We start from the raw sequence: 21,970 nt of genomic DNA, 5'->3' as shown, positions 1-21,970 counted from the left end.
AATGGATTCAGAGATATCAAATTAGGGGGGAGAGGTCCCCTTTTTATAGATACATTGAGTAAATCATGGCCATCGAATTAAAAATAATTTGGACGCTCAGGATTGCACCACGTCATCAGTCAACAGTACGCGGTTTGACCACGTGTTTTGAACAGTCAACCGGTTTGAACAGTGACACGGTTTAGTTGAAAATAATCCTATGTATATGCATGTACCGTACGCGCAATATTTGGTCCACTAACATGCTACCATGTCACCGATCAACAGTGCATAAGAATTCTCTCCAATGGAATCGTGACACCTCATCAGTCAATGCCACATCATCGGTCAATGCCACATCATCGATCCGTCTATGTGAACAATGTCGTGAACAGTAACGTAGATAATACAGTACATGTGAATAGTACCATACATGTGAACAGTGACATTTTTCCTTTTATACTCCTCCTAAGGTTTTCGACTGTCTTGAGTTCAAAAGTGATGTCCGTTTTGCCGTCTGATTTTTCATTCATTGTGAAATGACCATGATGCCCCTAAAATACATAAAATACTTAATTAAAATAAAGCACACATAATTAAACCACAAGAAGCTTAAATACATAAAAGTAAGGGTGTTAGTAAAACTTGAAGTGTAAAATGATGATTTTCTTCTTTATAAATATACATTTTCTAACACTCAACACACCCCCCAACCAGCTTATTGCTAGTTCCTAGCAAATAAAGTGAAAACAAAATTCAAATCCAATTTTTTTTTTAAACACTTGTGTTTATTCAATCAGACTAATGATAGCAATCAAATAAAAGTATAAGCATTATCTCCAGTCTAAAGAAAACCCACATCAACCATCCACATGAATCAGCCCAGTAGACTTTGTCACAGTTATTTTCACGAATGACATGTTAAACCTCAAAATCTCACTGGAAATAGTGACACTCTCACAAAGAAATTAAACCCAATAAAAATAGTCACTCCAATGAAATGGTAATTGAGAGAAAATAATAAAGAAGTGATATCACACGCTCTCACTAAGATGAAAGAAATATGCCTTCAGCTTAGAAATAATACAATCTCAAGTCAAATAAAAATGCTAGTCAACCCAATTTATTTATTTTTTTCTTTTTTTTTTATGCACCACTACATCTTTTTAACCCATATAATTAGCTTCTACTTCAGACTATAGTTCCCTAAAATCAAGAAGGACTTTTATTAGGACGTAACGTAGGCTAGGGACATGGCTAACAAAGGAGGGGAAATAAGGAAAACAAAGTGTATGTTTGAGGAAAAATATAGAGATTTTTTTTTTTTTTGGAAGTTGCAAGGTGGAACTCACCTATTATTGTTATTTTTTTTCTTTTTTTTTAAACAACAATTTTTTATTTTTTTGCTTTTGTTTGGCACAACTTCACTGAACAAAATAATTATTTACATTTTTCTCAAACATAAATAGGTGATGGAACTTGTAAGATATTGGGTAATACTCTAAATCAGAGTGGCTCAAGATGATAAGTTTGACAAAGAAAAGTTTTTTTTTTTTTAAAGGCTCAAAAGGGTTAACTATAGATATTTCATAAAAGGGATAGCTAGAAAGGCTCAAACGGATCAAAGATGGCATTTCCATCGTCTTTTAGGGCTCTAAATAATCTTCCATATCTACTAGCTAGATGAGCCTCCAGATGTAGCAACACACTTTTTTTCTTTTAATTTTACAACTTTCTTTTTAAGGGTTAACTCAAAAGAAATCTAGAGATCGTGTATAAAATAATAAATTGCTAAGTTGTATGAAGAATGGGCAAAAGGGTTACTCTCCAAGAAAAATGATAGGCTCAGAAACTCACTTGGTACTTATTATGACATGTTCATTCCTTTAAGCAACTCATATTTGTCTCCGACATCAACATGTAGAGTAGCAAACATGGCGTAATATCACTTAAGACCAAAGATAATATAAATACTAAAATTTGAAATTCATCATGTCATCCGATGTTAAAACAAATCACACAATTTTTTTTAAACAACATTCTACCCCCCAACCTATTCTAAACATGAAAGGAAAATATGCATGCAGAAATGTGAAAATGATGCAGAAAAACTGATTAGAAAAGTTACACTTGAAATGATAGAAAAAGAAAATATTTTCTTTTAACTAAGAAGATGCGTTTGTAGAGGCACTACACTCCATATTCAGCCATCTTCGACTCAAAAATTTAAAAATGTATATTTATAAAGGAGAAATTAAAAAGAAGAAGAAAAATAATTGTCAAAACTTAATAAAGAAAAGGAAAATGTCTGAATTTTTTTTGTTATTATTTAATTTTTTAATTTTTTTTTTGTTTTTTTTTTCAAACAAAGAAGATGCATTTCTAGAGTCACTACATTCCATATTCAGCCATCTTCACCACAAAAGTTAGCCATGGTTAGTCTCTACAACAAAAAATTAGTAAAAACTTAACCAAGATTCCACAATTGTCGACTATTCCCTCCCCCCAACCAAAACGAAACATTATCCTCAATATTTTAAAGGAAAGAAGTAGAGTTTAGAAGACATCACCTGGGTGGTACAACAAAGAAGCAAATATTTATAGACGGAGAGTTAAATCTAATTTGTACTTCTTACTGCGGCTACTGTTACCATCATTATTTGGACGCTTCAACACAACGGTCCAGGGGTCTGGCTCCGGTTTATAAGCTTGTAACAGATCAAGTAACTCATTAGCAGTGTGAGCACAAATAAAAAGCTTTTTCACTGTGGAAGGAATGAAATAGTTTTTTATTGCATGGTTAAGAAATGCGATAAAGCCATCATAAAAGTTATTGACATTTAACAAACCGATGGGTTTCTCGTGGATGTGCAGATGGGCCCAAGATGCTAATGTGATAAGTGCCTCTAGAGTTGCAAGATCTCCTGGTAGGAAAATAAAAGCATCAGCATGATTAAGCATTTCAGTTATTCTTTCTTGCATACCTGAGATGACTAACTCTTCTCCAGTTGATGAATCAAACAAACTGCCCAATGGTTTTAGGACTCTTGGGATGATGCCTAACACTTGACTTCCTCTGACAAAAGCAGCTTCTGAGACCAATTTTGATAACCCTCGGTTACCTCCTCCATACACCAAGTGTAATTTTCTCTCTGTTATGCTTCGACCAAGATCTATGGCTGCCTCAGCGAACTCTTTATGTTTGCCATAGTTAAATCCAGAAAGCACACAAATGTTCTTGAATTGTGTATTGGGAGTAGCTGCCATTGGGATACTTCTCAATAGGGGTGTTCAGAATCCAATCCGATCCGCTCAATCCGTCCAATCCGCTCAATCCGATCTATATAAATCCGATCCGTGGATTGGTGGATTGGATATGGATTGAAAATTTAAAAATCCGTAGTCGATGGATTGGATATGGATTTACTTCTGTAAATCCGCAGAAATCCGTGAATCCGCAAAATATATATATATATATATATATATATATATATATATATATAATATTAAAAAATTATTATAAATTTAATTAAAAAAATTATAAACGTGACATTGCATAGTTTCTAAGCACTATAACATATCTTAGCCATTACCCAATAATAATATAAAATAAAAAATAATTAAATAATCAAATATACAAATATAACTTGTAAAAATTATACAACAAAATAAAAGCAAAGTCACACGCACTAGCAAAAGCAAAATAACATAACGCCAAGTCACCAACAATTTGCAAACAAAAAACCATAAGCTTCACCGCCGTCACACACACTAGCAACACTCAATACTGGTTGGATACACTCTCGACACTGATTTAAAGGACATCGGCCCCGCGATTCCAGCGAGAGCAAGCCATCTTCTTTCCCAAGTCCATCGAGCCACTTCACATTCACTGGTTCCAGCTAAACAATTTCACTATCACAACCTTCAAGATCGTCACCCGTACGGCTTCTCCTGGTTCCCATCGTGGATGGCTCCGTAATCACCAATTTTCGACAGGCGCAACAGCCCTGGTGAAGGATCAGACTTTGTTTGGTTTCCGAAACTTCGCCATTTCAATTAATTGTGGCTTTATTTGAACAATTAATTTTGGTGTTATATTAACGTATTATTGTAACTTTATTTGAACAATTAAGCTTGGTGTGTTATATTTTGAAACTTTGAACGTGTTATTGTAGCTTTATTTGAATAATTAGTCTCGATGTGTTATATTTTGAAACTTTAAATGTATTATTTTAGCTTTATTTAAACAATTTATTTATTTAAATTTAATTGGTAGCAAAATTATTTTTATATTAGATTTTTTTATTTCATTAGTTGGAGAGAACTAAAAATTTTTAATTCGAAAACTAATGCGCAAAATGGTGAATTGCATATGGATTGAGTCAAATTCGCATCCGATCTGCAGACGTATGGATTGGATATAGATTGAGTCAAATCCGCATCCGATCTGCAGATGTATGGATTGGATTTGGATTGAATTTTATCAATCCGTGGATTGGATTGGATTGAAAAATTATAATCCGCAAAATCATGAATCAGATATAGATTGATGTCTAATCCGTAAAATCCGATCCGCGAACACCCCTACTTCTCAAAAATAATTTGTGAGTACTTGACAAAAAATCATATTTAATAGTCTTGGTGACAGTGGGTCACAGCTGTGTATGAGGTAGGATGTCAGTGTCAATTAACGTGTAAAGCACATGGCTCGCGAGTCAAAAAAGGAAACAGTAAAAAGAAAAAGAAACAATGATAAAATAAAATTATTAAAGACAATAATGCAAATGATAAAACAACAGTGAGATAAAATAATAGTGAAGTAAAAGGATATTTACAGGTAGTTGCGATTGTGGCTCACATCTTCCTCTGGTTTTACGTCCAGAAACGGCTTGAACGCCCTTTATGGGTCGAGGATAGGCTTCCCATCCAGTTTTCTTATAAATTGACAAACAGGGTCGTTTATAGTCAGATTCCCGAGACTATATCGTGCATGCTCTTTATGGAATAATGGCCATAACTGGAGAATCGCTCCTTGCACATATCCACTAGGATGTGTTTCAAGAGAAAAAAAGATATAATCCAATGATTCCTTATTCAAGTCATCCCTAATTAATTGAATCTTATCTTCCCTGTTATCAGACACCATTCCTAAAGAACATGGGTTTGTATTGCATCTCATTCTGGTACATTTATGACAAGCAACAAAAATTCTTCGAGCTCTTTTTTTTCTTGCATAATTTCCTTTACCATAACCAGGCATGTATACAATAAATTTTGGAGGTAACTCACCTGCCAATCGTACTTTAGCCTCAATTAACCAACGGATGTCAGCAGGTATGTTATTCCTCATGAGCAATCGCATGCGTTCGGACCGAGCTTTATAGATTGTAAGGAGGGCATTCTGAGGAAGTGAAGGGAATCGATTGTGAAGCTTTGCTAGAATCTCGTTTCTGTCCATACCTTCGCCTCAGAATATCAGTTATTATGAGAAACTGAAGTAACCGACTTGATTGTCACGGAGTACCGTTATCCACCACTTCATCGGGGTAACAAACTAAAGCACACAAACAAAGAAAAACAAACTAAAACACATAAAGAAAATTACAATTGTCCTCTTATTGAATTTACCTCAAGCTCCAACTAGATGTTGTAGACACTTCTCTCAATAACTCTAAGTTGGCTTTCTAAATCTTCAACATAGGATACTAACTCTGGTGGTTGCAGAGCCCAAATACGATGTGTTTTACAAAATCGAATCTGCCTTTTGAGATGAGATTTTACACGTTGAAGTGGTTTAAGAATGTCCAGGAGGAACTGTTTAGCTATGGCACTCATGATTAACAATGATAAGAGAAAACTTAATGGTTAAACAAACACACTTATGCAAAAATAATTTCAATTAACAAAAGAATAATAAAACTAAATTCAAATATGGTGGGTCAATCAAATTTCTTTCGGTGTCCTCTCCATGTGGTTGGTACTCTAGATATGGCTTTAATCTTTAACCATTAACTTTAAACGCGACGCCGTTCTTTGGGTCCTTAATTTCAATTGCCCCATGTGGAAAAACAGTGTGAACAATAAAGGGGCCAGACCATCGAGAACGTAACTTACCTGGGAATAGGTGCAAGCGAGAATTGAATAAAAGCACTTTCTGACCTGGAGTGAAAGATTTTCTTATAATTTTCTTGTCATTAAAGACTTTCATTCGCTGTTTGTAAATTTTGGGATTTTCGTATGCATCATTGCGAATTTCTTCAAGTTCTGCCAGTTGTAATCTTCTTTCTGAGCTAGCTTGCTGCATGTCAAAGTTGAATTTCTTGATGGCCCAATATGCACGATGCTCGAGTTCCACAGGTAGGTGGCAAGCTTTTCCATACACTAGCCTGTAGGGTGACATCCCAATCGGGGTCTTGAAAGCCATTCTATATGCCCATAATACATCATCAAGTCTTAATGACTAATCTTTTTTGTCTGGCCTCACGTCTTTTCTAATATGTGCTTTATTTCTTGATTGGAGATCTCAATTTGGCCACTGGTTTGCGGATGATATGGAGTCGCCACTTTGTGAGTGATTGAATATTTTGTCAAAAGAGCTTTGAATGCTTTGTTACAAAAGTGGGCACCACCATCACTGATTATTGCTCAAGGAAATCCAAAGCGCGAAACAATGTTGCTTTTCAAAAATCCTATCACCACCTTGTGATCATTAGTTCTACATGGAATTGCTTTTACCTATTTCGATACGTAGTCAACAGCAACCAATATGTATTGATGGCCAAAAGAAGGGGGAAAGGGTCCCATGAAGTCGATACCCCATACATAAAAAATCTCAACCACTAAAATTGGATTTAGTGGCATCATATTCCTTCGTGTAATGCTCCCCATTCGTTGACACCTATCACATGAAGAACAGAAAGTGTAAGCGTCTTGAAATATAGTTGGTTAATAGAAACCACATTGTAAAACTTTAGTAGCTGTTTTCTTAGCACTGAAATGGCCTCCACAAGCTTGTTCATGGCAGAATGAAAGGATATTATGAATTTTACTTTCTGGGACACATCGTCTAACAATTTGATCTACACAATACTTGAACAAATACGGGTCATCCCAAAAGAAATTTTTTATTTTTGCACAAAATTTGGCCTTGTCTTGCTTGGTCCAATGCTCTGGAAGTTGACCTGCAACAAGATAATTAACTATACCGGCATACCACGGTAATACTTCCACACTCATTAATTGTTCATCTGGAAATGACTTATTCAATGTTAGTGGCTCTGTAATTGTGTCAAAATTAAGACGAGAGAGATGGTCTGCTACAACATTTTATGTGCCTTTCTTATCTTTGAATTCCAAATCAAATTCCTACAAAAGTAACACCCAACAAATTAATCTAGCTTTTGCATCTTTCTTTGTGAGAAGATATTTAAGAGCAGCATGATCTGTTAATACAATTATTTTACAACCAATAAGATAAGATCGAAATTTTTCCAATGCAAACACTACTGCTAGCATTTCTTTTTTTGTAGTTGAATAATTCAATTGTGCATCATTCAATGTCATACTAGCATAGTAAATAACATGAGGAATTCGATCAACTCTTTGTCCTAATACTGCTCCTACTACATAATCGGATGCATCACACATGAGCTCGAATGGTAAGCTCCAGTTTGGGGGCTGAATGATGGGTAATGATGTCAACAACTGCTTTAATTTTTCAAATGCCACAAGACATGAATCATCAAAGATAAAAGATACATCCTTAGCAAGTAGATTGCATAAGGGTCTAGAAACTTTGCTAAAATCTTTAATGAAACGTCTATAAAAACCAGCATGCCCAAGGAAAGATCTTACTTCTCTGACTGTTTTAGGTGGAGGAAGATTAGAAATGAGATCCACCTTGGCTTTATCAACCTCAATACCTTTGCTCGAAATGATGTGACCGAGAACAATACCTTGTTTTACCATAAAATGGCACTTCTCCCAATTTAAGACTAAGTTCTTCTTGATACGTCTCTGCAGAACTAGTGTTAGATGATGTAAACATTGATCAAATGAGTCACCAAAGACAGAAAAGTCATCCATAAAGACTTCAAGGAATCACTCAACCATATCAGAAAAAATGCTTAACATGCATCGTTGAAATGTAGCAGGTGCATTACATAATCCAAATGGCATCCTCATATATGCAAAAGTGCCAAAAGGGCAAGTGAAAATGGTTTTCTCTTGATCTTTTGGTGCTATAGGAATCTGATTGTATCTTGAGAAGCCATTTAGAAAGTAATAAAATTCATGGCCTGCTAATCTATCAAGCATTTGATAGATAAATGGTAAGGGAAAATGGTCTTTACGTGTGACAGAATTCAACTTTCTATAATCAATGCATACACGTCATCCTGTAGTCACTCTAGTGGGTATCAATTCATTATCAGCATTGGTAACTACTGTGACTCCTGACTTTTTGGGGACAACTTGCACATGACTAACCCATGAACTATCAGAAATTGGGTAAATGATACATGCGTCTAATAGCTTAAGAACTTCAGTTCTAACAACTTCTTTCATATTAGGATTTAACCGACGTTGCATTTCCCTAATAGGTTTAGCATTTTCATCAAGGTGAATGTAATGCATGCAGTCTACTGGGTTTATACCTTTTATGTCCGCTATGGTCCATCCTAATGCTCCTTTGTGCTCTTTTAAAACATCCAACAACTTACCTTTTTGTTCGTCATTTAGGGACGATGAGATGATTACCGGTAGAGTACTTTTTTCTCCTAAAAATGCATATTCCAAAGTGTTGGGTAATGGTTTGAGCTCGAGTTTCGGTGATAATTCTGATGATGGGATGAGTTTCTTTTCTGATGGTGCTAGTTGTTCAACTATTGACTTCCATTTATTAGTGTCCATGGATGGTGCTAAGTCAAGCAGGGCGTTGACCTCATCAACTGATCTGTCAATATCAAACTCAAAACCAAAGTGAGTTAAACATGTTTGTAAAGGATCATCACTAAGGTTTGAAAGAAAAGTGTTAGCAACTATTTCTTCTATTAAATCCACATCAACAATTCCATCATCTGCATTGTGAGGTTGTTTGGCAATGTTGAAAATGTTTAGCTCCATAGTCATGTTGCCAAAGGACAACTACATATTTCCAGTCCTGCATTGAATGTGAGCATCCGCAGTTGCTAAGAAAGGTCGGCCTATGATAATGGGGATGTGCTTCCTTGAATCTTGTATTGGTTGAGTGTCAATTACAATGAAATCAACAGGAAAATAAAACTTGTCTACCTAGATAAGCACGTCCTCTACAATACCACGAGGTATTGTAGTGGACCGATCTACAAGTTGTAACACCACTAGTGCTGGGTGTAATTCTTTCAGTCCACGTTTCACGAATATAGAGTAAGGCAACAAATGTACATTAGCTCCTAAATCCAACAAAACATTCTCAATTGTGTGGTTCCCTATACTACATGAGATAGTGGGGGAGCCTGTGTCTTTGCATTTTAGAGAAATTTTGTGTTGGAGTATAGAACTAACGTTTTCTATTAGAAAGGCCTTCTTTTGAACGTGAATGTTTCTCTTTTTAGTACAAAGGTCTTTAAGAAACTTGGCATAAGATAGAACTTGTTTTATAGCATCAAGTAAAGGGATGTTAACACTTACCTGTTTGAAGATTTCAAGAATCTCATCTGTGGATTTTCCCTTCTTTCCTTTAGCTCACCTCTGAGGAAATGGAGCTTTGGGAACATATTCTCATGGATTGGTTTCTTCTTTCTCTTCCGATGGTGAGACCTCAACATTCACAGGTACAATTTGATTTTCTTTTGTCACCGCTATCTCCACTTTGTTGTGGACTTCTTTCCCTTTTCGTAAGGTCATGACTGCTTTGACTTCTCCATGCTGCTGTGGTGAACTGGTACTTACATCATGCACTCCTTTAGGATTAGGCACTAGTTGACTTGGAAACTTGCCTTTCTCAACAATCATTGCCAAGGTCTGAACTGAATAAGCAAGTTGTCCCACCATTTTCTCGAGGCTTGAAACTAATTGGGCTTGTGAGTTGAAGCCTGCACTCATCTCATTTCGTAGTCCATCAATGGTGTGGTTCTGTTGCTCAATTGTAGAGTGAGTAACATTCTTGAAATTCTGGAATGCATCCTCCCATGGTTTGGGTTGAGAGTAGTTCTCGTTCTGATTGTATGGTCTAAATGGTTGCTGAGAGGCTTGAGGAATTTGAGGAATTGGTTGCATTGGTGGAGCTGGAGCTGTTGGTCCATTCTGTTGGAATCCTTGAGACCATGAAAAATTGGGGTGGTCTCTCCATCCAGGGTTATATGTGTTGGAGTATGGGTTGTAATTTGATGGTTTTCTCATTACGCCTATGGCATTGGCTTGATCTGAGTATGAGTCATCGTCATGTGGTTCTGTTGATTTAGCAGTCGTTAACGATGTTATTTGTCGAGAAAGACCTTCAACCATTTCCTTAACTTCTTTGATTCCTGAAGTTGACTCGCCAATGTGAACCTCATTCACTCCTTTAATTTTTTCAGTATTCCTAAGTGATCGACTCTGTTGTTGGGAATTATCCGCTTGTCGCTGGAAGAATTCCCAAATCTCTGATGCACTTTTTGACATTAGCTCTCCTCCACTTGTTGCCATTAGTCATTCTTGCACATTCGGTAATAATCCCTCCAAAAAGTATTGGCATTGGTGCCATTTCTCGTACCCATGATGTGGACACTTCAAGAGTAGCCCATTGAATCGCTCCCATGTTTCAAAAAACTGCTTGTCTTCTCTCTGGGTTAACTCTGAAATTTCCCTGCGAATAGCATTGGTTTTATGCACTGGGAAATATTTATTCAAAAATTTAGTTACCATTTGTTCCCATGATGTAATGCTATTAGCAGGCAAAGTTAACCATGAACGAGCTCTATCCTTTAAAGAAAATGGGAATAATCTAAGTTTAACATCATCGTCTGAAAAATTCTCATATTTAAAAGTTTGACAAACAGCATGAAAATCATTCAGATGATTATATGGGTCCTCATTTTCTAAGTTATAGAATGTTGGGAGACAATTTAGCACACTAGGTTTTAGTTTAAAACTCCTAACAGCTACATTTGGGTATCTTATGCATTATGTGCTCAAATTAGCTAAGGGACTGAAATAGTCCTTAAATGGCTTCTCTGGTGGTGCTTGTTGTTGCAAATCCATTTCAATTTTATCTTTAATGTGTTTATGTGTGCGCAATGTTTTTTCTAATTCAAGGTCTATAGGTTCAAGATTAGGTAATAATGACATTCGACCATACATACAATGAATACAAAAGAATGAGAACAAAATTAATAAAAATAAACAAGAAGGAGAAATTACAGTACTAACCTTATCACGTTGTTAAAACCTTTCTATAAAAACACACTAAAAAAATACATGAAATAAATTAACTAAAAATAAAAAAATTACAAAGAAAAATAACTTAAAAATTAAATTGCAGAATTGTAAAGAATAGAGAAAGAAAAGAAATTATTACCTCCAAATGCAGATTCACTTTTTTTTCCTTTTTTTTAATAAGAAAAAAATACAAGAAAACAAATAAAAGAAATTATTCACAAAAATTAATTCTACAAATTAAAATAACTTACCTCCCCAGCAACAACGCCAAAAACTTGTTGTGCAAATTTTATTGAACTCGCAAGTGCACGAATCTATTGTAGAATAGATTAATGGTGACGAGTGTCGATCTCACGAGGAAGTGGATTTTAATTATATGTAGAATTAATTTTGTATGAGGGTGGTTAGATTTGTGGTGAAAGTGACTTAGATTATCCTAAAATTGGAATTGAAATGGCGAGAATAAATTGAAGAGAAATCTATTGAAATGACGTACTTGGGTATCTGGATCCGTATCAACATGTACCATGGGCTAAATATTCCTTATTAATGTCAATTAAATCATGAGGGAGGTTTCCACACCTCATGAACCACGCTCTAATCAATATGGTGTTAAGAGCTTATCGTGCTAAATAATAATAACCTTGTACTAGGGAGCCAGTGAAACCAAGGCGGTATCCAGACAAGATTATTATTATTTGTCGACGAGAAGTCAAAACATCCACAAAAACTAGAGGGGAAGAGAAAATAAATTTACCAAATAAAGCTCATGACACATGTTGAGACTCCACCTTAAACCCAAGTTTGAAAGAAAATTAGCTACTCATAATTGAACTAGGGGCAAAATGAAAATTTATTAAAATACGTAGAAAATACAAGATGGAGAAGGAATTACAGAAAATGGAGTCCAAAAATGGATTCAGAGATATCAAATTAGGGGGGAGAGGTCCCATTTTTATAGATACATTGAGTAAATCATGGTCATCGGATTAAAAGTAGTTTGGACGCTCAGGATTGCGCTATGTCATCAGTCAACAGTACACGGTTTGACCACGTGTTTTGAACAGTGACTCGGTTTGAACAGTCAACCGGTTTGAATAGTGACTCGGTTTGGTTGAAAATAATCCTATGTATATGCATGTACCGTACGCGCAATTTTTGGTCCACTAACATGCTGCCACGTCACCAATCAACAGTGCATAAGAATTTTCTCCAATGGAATCGTGACACCTCATCAGTCAATGCCACATCATCGGTCAATGTCACGTCATCGATCCGTCTATGTGAACAGTGTCGTGAACAGTAACGTAGACAATACCATACATGTGAATAGTACCGTACATGTGAATAGTGACATTTTTCCTTTTATGCTCTTCCTAAGGTTTTCGACTGTCCTGAGTTCAAAAGTGATGTCTGTTTTGTCGTCTGATTTCTCGTTCATTGTGAAATGACCATGATACCCCTAAAATACATAAAATACTTAATTAAAATAAAGCACACATAATTAAATCACAAGAAGCTTAAATACATAAAAGTAAGGGTGTTAGTAAAACTTGAAGTGTAAAATGACAATTTTCTTTTTTATAAATATACATTTTCTAACACTTAACACCAGATAGTCCAATGAAAAAGCAATCACCAAGAAAGAAGAAGGAATCACCAGTGAAGCCTCACAAGAAACTAAGAATGACTCTTGATTGTCCAGGAGACAAACCATACAGTCCAAAGAAAAAGACATCACCAAAAAAGCCTCAAGAGAAGCCACTGTCAAGAAGAAGAACAAGGAATTATCATACTGTGCATATGAACCGAGTTATTGGGATTGTAATATTTGGAAATCTTTGTGAAAAGAACTTGGCTCAAATGGGTTATTACGTACCTTATCAGGGGGATGAAGACCATTTGGGTTCATATACGTAGGACTTTTATCATCAGCCCACGATAAGGATGCCTTTGCTACAAGGGTAGAAAGGGCACAATTTATTGTCGAACGGTTGAACAAAGCAAACAAATGGCAAATGATTTTCATGCCATATAACCTTTGGTACAGTTCTATTTACTTTCTATTAATGATCATTTACTAAAATTGATTCATAAATTCAATTTCTTTGTGTAATAGTTTCCATTGGGTGTTGATTGTAATTGATATGACGACAAAGCAAGCATTTTATCTAGATTCTACGAACAACGATTTGGGTGACGACAGTGACCTGAAGGACATAGTTACCAAGTATGGTGATATTGTATTTCTAATATAATTTTATATATCATGTTTATTTACTAACTGCATGTATTGTAATGTAGTGGGATTTCAATGCATGTTGTGATGATTGGTAAAAAAAGGGTGAAACCACATATCACAAAAGCTTTGGTAAGCAATCATGACTTTTTTTCTTTTTTTTTCTTTTTTTGCAGCACATGACTTGTTAATATTTAATCACTTGAAAGAATTCATATGCATTTGTATTAATGATTATTCTGTTGATGATATAGTCCCCAAATCAGCCAAGGAGTACTAAGTGTGGATACTATGTGCTGAGGTTTATTAAAGACATAATTGCATATCCGAGTTTACTTCTCCATGATGTAAGTACACATTCTTTCAGATGCGTTGTAGGATTACTTCACTTATTACCTTTAACTATATATAGTTTACTTTAGTCTGACACGTGATCATCATTTAACAGTTTAAAGAGAAATGTGAATACACTCAAAGTGAGCTTGATGAAGTGCGTCTCAAGTATGCTTCCTTTGTGTCTGAGCTGATAGTATGAGCAGTGGAGTTGATGATGTGTAGTTTTTTGAAGTTCTAATTATTGGTGGTATTATGGTAGTATTTTGAATTTCTAAGTGGTAGTGAATTTGATAAAGTCTTTATGGAATTTCAAATTCCTTGTTACTAGAAGATGATATTGTTTTGTTCCAACACTATGTTTATTAGCCTGGAAGTGTAAGATCTGGATCAGCTTGGTAGTGTTTCAGATGATATATAGTGTTGTGATGTTTTTGTATGTTGGTAATGATCGAGATGGTAGTGTTGGGATGTATTATTGTGATAATTGAATAGATGATTTTTTACAATGTTATGGTTATTTGAAGTGATGTTTTGATGATATTGTTGAGATAATTTTGATGTATTGATTTTATACATATTTTGATTTTAACATTTCAATGGAATTTATAAAATTATAAAATAATAATACTAAAAATATTATTTAATAATATTATTATTTAAAATATTAAAAATTATTTTCTAATTTAAAAATATTTAAAATAATTTAAAATATTAATATTATTTAAAATATTAAAAATTATTTTCTAATTTAAAAACATTAAATATTATTTTAATATTATTATTATTTAAAAAAAGATTCTCATCATGACACCATAATAACATCATAAAGCTGCGACACATAATTACCCGCCATAATTTAAAGTTGCATTCATAACACCCGCCAAAAGTTTTTTCACAATAAAACAAATTTACCACCAAAATATTAAAATGACGTCGCCTTTTTTGTATCACATTTGTGATCTCTATAAGCTGTCACATACTCCTGTGATAGATAAATTACTGTCACGGATTTATCACAGAGGATACAATGACATATCAAAACTCTGTCATAAAGAGGGTCGGATGACAGATATTCTCTGTCATGATAGCCCATTTTTCTAGTAGTGATTCATGGTTTTCTTAAGATTTTACATCATCTTAGCTTTATGCATTTAATGAGTAAGATTTTATATCATCTTAGCTTTATGCATTTAATGACGGGTAAGGTTTACTATATCCCCTAATTAATTGTGTTAATTTTATTATTTATAGAGTTGTTATTTTATGGCAAGTCTAATAAATTAAAATTTTATTTACTGAATATCATGTAATATGTTTTAATTTATTAAATTCCTAACTAATTTAATGAAATTCCAAGATTTCCCATGGAAATAGGTAACTCACCAAAAGATATATTTTGTGAAAGGTCAAGTTCTTTCAAAGAACTAAGATTTCCAATGGAAATAGGCCACTCACTCGACAAAAAATTTGCAGAGAGATCAAATTCTTCCAATGAATGAAGATTACCAATGGAAATAGGCAGCTCACCCTGTAATTCATTTAATGAAATGTCTAAATGAAGGAGCTTCGATAGATTACCGAGTGAAGATGGAAATCTTCCTGAAATTTGTTAACAAAAAAATTTAACAAAATTCAGACAAACCATTGCCCGCAAGCATTGTTTAAACATTGAATGGAAAGGCAAGTAAAGAATTGAATAAACCTGATGCTAGAAATCGAATTTGAAAGGGAACAAAGCATTGAAATCCTGCAATTCAGAAAAAAAAAATTAAAAAAAAGGACATACTGAATTAAATGATTGAGCAATTTAAAAATTTAATAAAAGGACAAAGTATAAGCTTCTTGAATTAAAAAATAAATAAAAAATAACCAATGAAACAAACAAGAATTAAAAAAATAAATAATAAAGATAAACCATTCATGATAGAAATCCCAAAAACAGGGCATAAAGTATGAACAAATAAGGGAGATAACAAAACTGACAATTAATTTTGTAATGGCCAACTAATTTATTCAAAATAAAAAATAAAAAAGCTAATTGACAATAAACCTAAGGATTCAGCAATTACAAGGATGGCTTCTCCACCGCCAATTAAACAATGCAAAGAAATAGTAACAACGACGGCTTCAATAGCGAACGTGTTGTTCGAAGGCGCAACAATGAGCATATATGGTGATTTTGTGCCTAAAAATTTATAATGAAGTGGTTGCTTCAATAGCATATACGATGATTTTCGTTTCCATGCAATGGATTTCAAAACCAATTTGTAGATTAAAGTAGGGCTTGTTAATTTTGGATTTTGAGGGGTTTCAATGCTTAGGTTTCTCAGCCCTTGCCGATGATTTTGGTTTCCATGCAATGGATTTCAAAACCAATTTGTAGATTAAAGTAGGGCTTGTTAATTATGGATTTTGAGGGGTTTCAATGCTTAGGTTTCTCAGCCCTTGCCGATGGAGTGATGAAGTCAAAGGAGCTGATGTGTTTATTAAAAATTAGAATTTTCTTGTAGTTTAAAGTCTATAGTAAACGACAGTGTTCAGAAGTTAAAAAATATTTTTATTTTTAAAATTTTTTAAATTATGAAAAATCAACACACAGTGTCGTTTATGCCCAAATTGATCAAATCCTAAACTCACCGTTTCATTAAATATAAATATGCTATCATATTTATATGATGTATAAAAACTCTATCACAAATTTATTATGCCTTTATGATGTATGAAAATTATGTCACGTGTCTATCATATTCTTGTGATAAATGACTAATTTTCTAATATCTATCACAAAAATTCTGTCATGTTAGCCCATTATTCTAGAGTGAGATATTTATCCAACCAGACTACAAAGTAATTGAAATTAATTGTAACACCTATGGCCAAAACTTGGACCCAGTGTTATTCTATAATCAAAATTGAAACCTATAATTACAGTCAACTTGAATCTGAATCAAATGGGCAAATGCGAGCAAACGCCTTCTCTAGGCTCTAACCATGAAACAATAATCAAATCGTCAGACTTCTAAAATAAGCCAATGAAACATTACTCACAAACCCATCTATTAACATCTTTAAAGCTTTGGCACTGAAACTTAAAATAGAGTTTTGTGTTAAATAGTATTGAAAGTAAACACAACAGCAATTATATATAGCAAAGATTAGTGGGAAAACAGATGTATTAAAATTGTTCTTGACTCCCAATTCTGCCAGAATAAAATAAATGAGCGTAACAAGCAACCGGACCACAGAGAAAGATATCTCCAACACCATAAGCGGTCGCTTCTGAAAATGCATTCTGGTAGCAGCTCTAGTTCTTCTCACGGTACAAGTATGCGTACTCATGGTAACAGCAAATCCAAATGCAGCAAGAAGGATGCTCGTCTTCCCAATCAACAAAAAAGTATTGTCACTCATTATGTGAAAAATTTTAAGATCAGAAATTGGAGGCCAATTGTGTTCCAAACTCTGATATTTTACTTCGATCTATCCAAAACCAAAAATGAAAATGAATACTCGAGCAATATTCAAATATCGAAAGAGCATATTTTTAAAATGAAGTGAGGAAAAAAATTTTCAGTATCAATTATCATCAACGGGTTCTTGATGTTAGGAATAAGCATTAAAATGAGCTGCTCAGGTCGTCTGATGAATCAGCAAGCTGTTAAGCAATATGCTAAGTCATCAGCCACGTCAGCAGTCAGTTACGGAGGCTGTTGCTTTGCTTAAGAAGCCTCTGGACATGTATATATAAACCCCTGTAATCTCAAATGTTGTTACGAGCGGCCGAGGTCACGCTCATGATTTTGTTGCTTATAGAAGCTCCTGGACATAAACCCCTGTAATCTCCGTTCATTTTGTAGCTTAATGAAATGAATTTGGCTCACTATTCTTCTATCAAAACTTTTAGTATTTTCCCTTCAGTTTCTAGGCAAACAAACACAGCAACATCTTTTAACTCTTGAAATCTTCCAGCTCCGGTGCAAGCCTCAGTCACAATGTATTCACTCGATGGCACATCTTCACCCCAACTTTTCGGTAAAGTGAATTAAAGCTTTCAGAACGACACATAAAACTTGAAATTGTTCCTGTAACACACAGACAATCTTTAATTCGGTATTGTAACTTCAATTTCTTATAATCTCATTAATATACTTTTTGAATTTTATTGTGATCTTCATTAGGCGTTAATTTTTATTTTTCCTTAAAAAAAAAAAACTCTTCCGGAGTCATTGTAAGATTCTTGACAAATAGTAAAATGTAATGTTTGTTCTCCTGATAAATTTATGTAAGGCAGTTAGAAATAGCATAGCTTTCTTCTAAGTTATAATTATTGGGTCCAATTAACAAGTTGGATCATCTTTACATATGCTTTTCAAACTATTATTTAATATTTGATTATTTTACTAATATTTAGAATAAAAAAAATCTATCAAGAACTCCAAAAGAAAATTCACATACTGTTTAGTATCGAGGTTAAGCAACTGTAGAGAAAAATTATAATACTAAAATATTTAATAAATACTAGTTCATGTAATTTAGAAATTATATTAATGTGATTTACTACTTATATGATAAAAAACTTGTATCTTTACTATCCACTACTACAAAACAGGACAAAGATGACATATAATACATGACAAACATACTATTAATTGTCATCTATTAGTTTACATGACAAAGATGACATATAATACATGACAAACATACTATTAATTGTCATCTATTAGTTTAGATGACTGTTATTTACTTTTGGAAGTCATATATTATAAAATTATTTTTACTTATGACATAAAAATGACTCACCACTAAATAAGAAGTCATCTTTAATTAATTAAAAGGTAACTCTTCTTTTTAAAATGTGTCATTTAATTTGTAGTATAAAAATGCCACTTTCCCTCTTTATTTTCTTTGTCTACCGCGAAATATCATTGTCTCTTTGTTTCAGCCTCCATTCTTCTATGACTTTCTTTCTCTGTAAAATTCCCCTTCGCCCATACAAAACATCTTCCTATCTTCTATTTCCAAGTTCCAAACTCTTAATTTCACCCATTATTTATATAGACCCAAAATCGTAAACCCTAACTGTTCACACATAGTCGAAGTGAAGACAAATTGAGAAGAAATCTGGAAGCTCTGGACCACACATGTTGGCAAGAAGATTATAAAGCTTGGGACCACATCACTATCAAGGAAATTGTTGAAGCATTCGGCTATCTTGGATATTGGATTTTAAAAGTTTCGGTCCCCACATAAAGGTACTTTCTTTCCTTTCGTTTAATCATGTTTGAGAAAGAAAATGATAGATTGTTTGATTGTGGGTGGCCTACATGTGCTGTTTTTTTTTTTTCTTTTCTTTGTCTAATTTACTTTATTTGAATAGCAAATGTTGACAATATGGATGAACAGTAAATTTTTTCTGGGGATTAATATTTTAGGGAAGTTACAAATTTGGTCGAATCATGTCATGCTCCTTTGAAATTTAATCAGTTATCAATCTCAGAACCTCACGACTTCTATTCTTGTCCTTCATAATCGTCAACTTGACCTCTCCACTTTCTTTTAATTGGATTATCTTTCTTTTCTTTTCCCCTTCTCTTTTCTTTCATCTTATCTTTTACGATCTTGTATTTTCGACCTGTATTAACCATCTTGTATTTTCTTCAACTGTAGTAGATTTAACTTTTAAGAAGTATGGATCTTGTTGTGGAGTTCCGCAATACATACAGAACGTCATCCAGGAACTGAAAATATAACCAAAGATGATTACTTGTATAAGAATGGTGATTAATCACAGGCATCCACATAACTTAAAAGTTTAAAAGAATGGACTTGAGAGCTAAAGAAGCCTGATGATTTACGAATACCTTTTTTTAAAAAAATTTCTCTAATGATGCCTCATGAAGCTAATAACGCCAACTAAAATAGCTTAATCTTGTAGCGGAAGGACATTTAATGAGCAGGACACCCTTCAACAACCACACCTTTAGTAGTTGGGCAGGAAGCCAGGTCACAGTGTTCACCAGCTGATCCCCACTAGTTTATGCTTCTGTTCTCCATGGTAAGTGTGAAGTACAAAAGAACTCCCATGAAAGCCAATCCAGCATCTAAGGCCGCTGATACAACATAATTGTATCTTTGCCACCAACCCTTTCGATACTTGAATATGAAGTAATTGAATATTGTCCCAACCACAATCCAGCAATTGAAGTTCACAGTCGTAGCTGGTGGCATTTGGGCTGTTGCTCCCAAAAGTACTGGAAGATTAATCAATGTAATCCATTTGGTAATCCTTCAATCTTTTGTGATGAAACCGGAAATAATGATGAGACTAGAGCTCGTGCAGTGGTATCAAGAATGTAAATACTTGATCCACAACAGCTTCTGATGTTTCCTTACAATACCAGGTTTGTTATTTTATTAATTGTATATAGCATTTGGAGTTTATTCTCTTTTTCTTTTACAAAAATATGCAAGGCTGATATTTATCATTATATATAGCAAACATTGGATGTTGATTGTTGTGAATCCGCACAAATTTATAGTATATTTTTTTGATTCACTCGGTCATGAACCTCGCCCTGATTTGAAGAACTTTGTATCACTGTAAGTTATTGTCATTTTTAGTCAATTATAATGCATTTATTAAAACATGCTTGACTAAATGTGTATTTAATTATGTATCTTAAGTGCTTTCAAGATTTTTGTAGCAAAAATGGGAAATGCGAATCAGAAATCCTTTGTTTGGAAAAGGGTTAAGGTATATGAAATTGTACATATGTATGTTCAATTTAAATTTATTTACATATGTAGATGACATTAATTAGTTCAAAATTTATGTGTAGTGTCCTCAACAAACTACAAATGCTGAATGTGGATATTATGTCATGAGATTTATGAAGGAAATCATTGAAAACCAGGCTGATTCAATAAAAAACTTGGTAGTTATCTCCTTATCCTTTTCAAATTTATAGATTTCATAAGGTTGATGCATGTATTAATGTTGACGATTTTGTGCATGATATATAGTTTGTTGGATGAGATAGTTTCACCCAAAATGATATTGATAAAGTAAGAGTGGAGTGGGCAGAGTACATATAGCAGAACATTTTTCGCTAAATTTTGTAGCACAATTACTTTGCGAGGTTAGTAAATGAATAGGATTATTATTTTTATCTACACCTTTGTTATTATTATCTTGGTTTTGAATAAGATATTAAAAAGTTTATAAAATTATTTCAATTATTTTCATTTTGTAATTAAGGAAGGTTCATCTAAAGGTTTCACTCTCCAACTCCCTTTGGGTTTGGCATGATTATTGGAGTAGCATGAATATTATTAGAGTAGCCAACTGGAGGGGTAGCTGCATTTTGTTGTTCTTGTGAAGAATGTAATACGGTTCTATTTTAAGAAAAAAGAGTTATGGATATCTAGTTACTTTCATTTGGAAATTGTAAACATAAAGAATATTTTTGGTATTGTTTGTCATGTACCAAATTTATATACGACTATTGCAATTGCTTGAATATTTATTTTTATGTTGCAGCTTTTCAAAAAAATTTATTGCAATAATAATAATAATAATAATAATGATGATGATGATGATGATGATGATGATGATGATGATGAGATTGATGATGATTATTATTATTATAATGATGATGATGATGATGATGATGATGATGATGATGATGATGATAATAATAATAATAATAATAGATGACTGATTTTTTGAAAAGTAAGTCACTTATGTGCATAACCGTTATTATTATAGATGACTGATTTTTTGAAAAGTGAGTCACCTATGTGCATATTGGACACCATTGTGTAGAAAATTATAACAACATTAGACGACTGCTTTTTGAGAAATGAGTCATCTATGATACTTATTAGATGACTCTCTTTACGCATCATCTTTTGTACCTCGTTTTAGATGACTGTTGCAAAGATGACTAATTTTACTTCGTCATCATAAGATTAATTTAAACGTCATCTATGTTCATTTTTGTAGTAGTGATCAGT

General features: G+C 33.7%; 1 protein-coding gene and 2 long non-coding RNA genes across 8 annotated transcripts in view; 2 read left to right on the top strand and 1 right to left on the bottom strand.

Moving 5' to 3' along the window:
* LOC102616952 (receptor-like protein 7) overlaps positions 1 to 21,970 on the bottom strand; it is a 74,953-nt gene that overhangs the window by 16,275 nt on the left and 36,708 nt on the right. The gene's annotated exons all lie outside the window — the stretch shown is intronic.
* LOC127902480 (uncharacterized) overlaps positions 1 to 21,970 on the top strand; it is a 66,467-nt gene that overhangs the window by 14,232 nt on the left and 30,265 nt on the right. The gene's annotated exons all lie outside the window — the stretch shown is intronic.
* Positions 18,858 to 21,486, top strand: LOC112499544 (uncharacterized). Of its 6 annotated transcripts, XR_008054820.1 has the most exons (5): positions 18,858 to 19,206; positions 19,890 to 20,554; positions 20,639 to 20,708; positions 20,794 to 20,889; positions 20,978 to 21,486. It is a non-coding gene; the product is annotated as an uncharacterized LOC112499544 (long non-coding RNA). The 6 variants fall into 6 exon arrangements; XR_008054817.1 differs by lacking the exon at positions 20,639 to 20,708; XR_008054816.1 differs by having other exon boundaries at positions 20,639 to 20,889.

Source organism: Citrus sinensis, chromosome 5, assembly GCF_022201045.2.
Source record: "Citrus sinensis cultivar Valencia sweet orange chromosome 5, DVS_A1.0, whole genome shotgun sequence".
NCBI lineage: Eukaryota > Viridiplantae > Streptophyta > Magnoliopsida > Sapindales > Rutaceae > Citrus > Citrus sinensis.
This window is presented reverse-complemented; position numbering and strand designations above follow the sequence as displayed.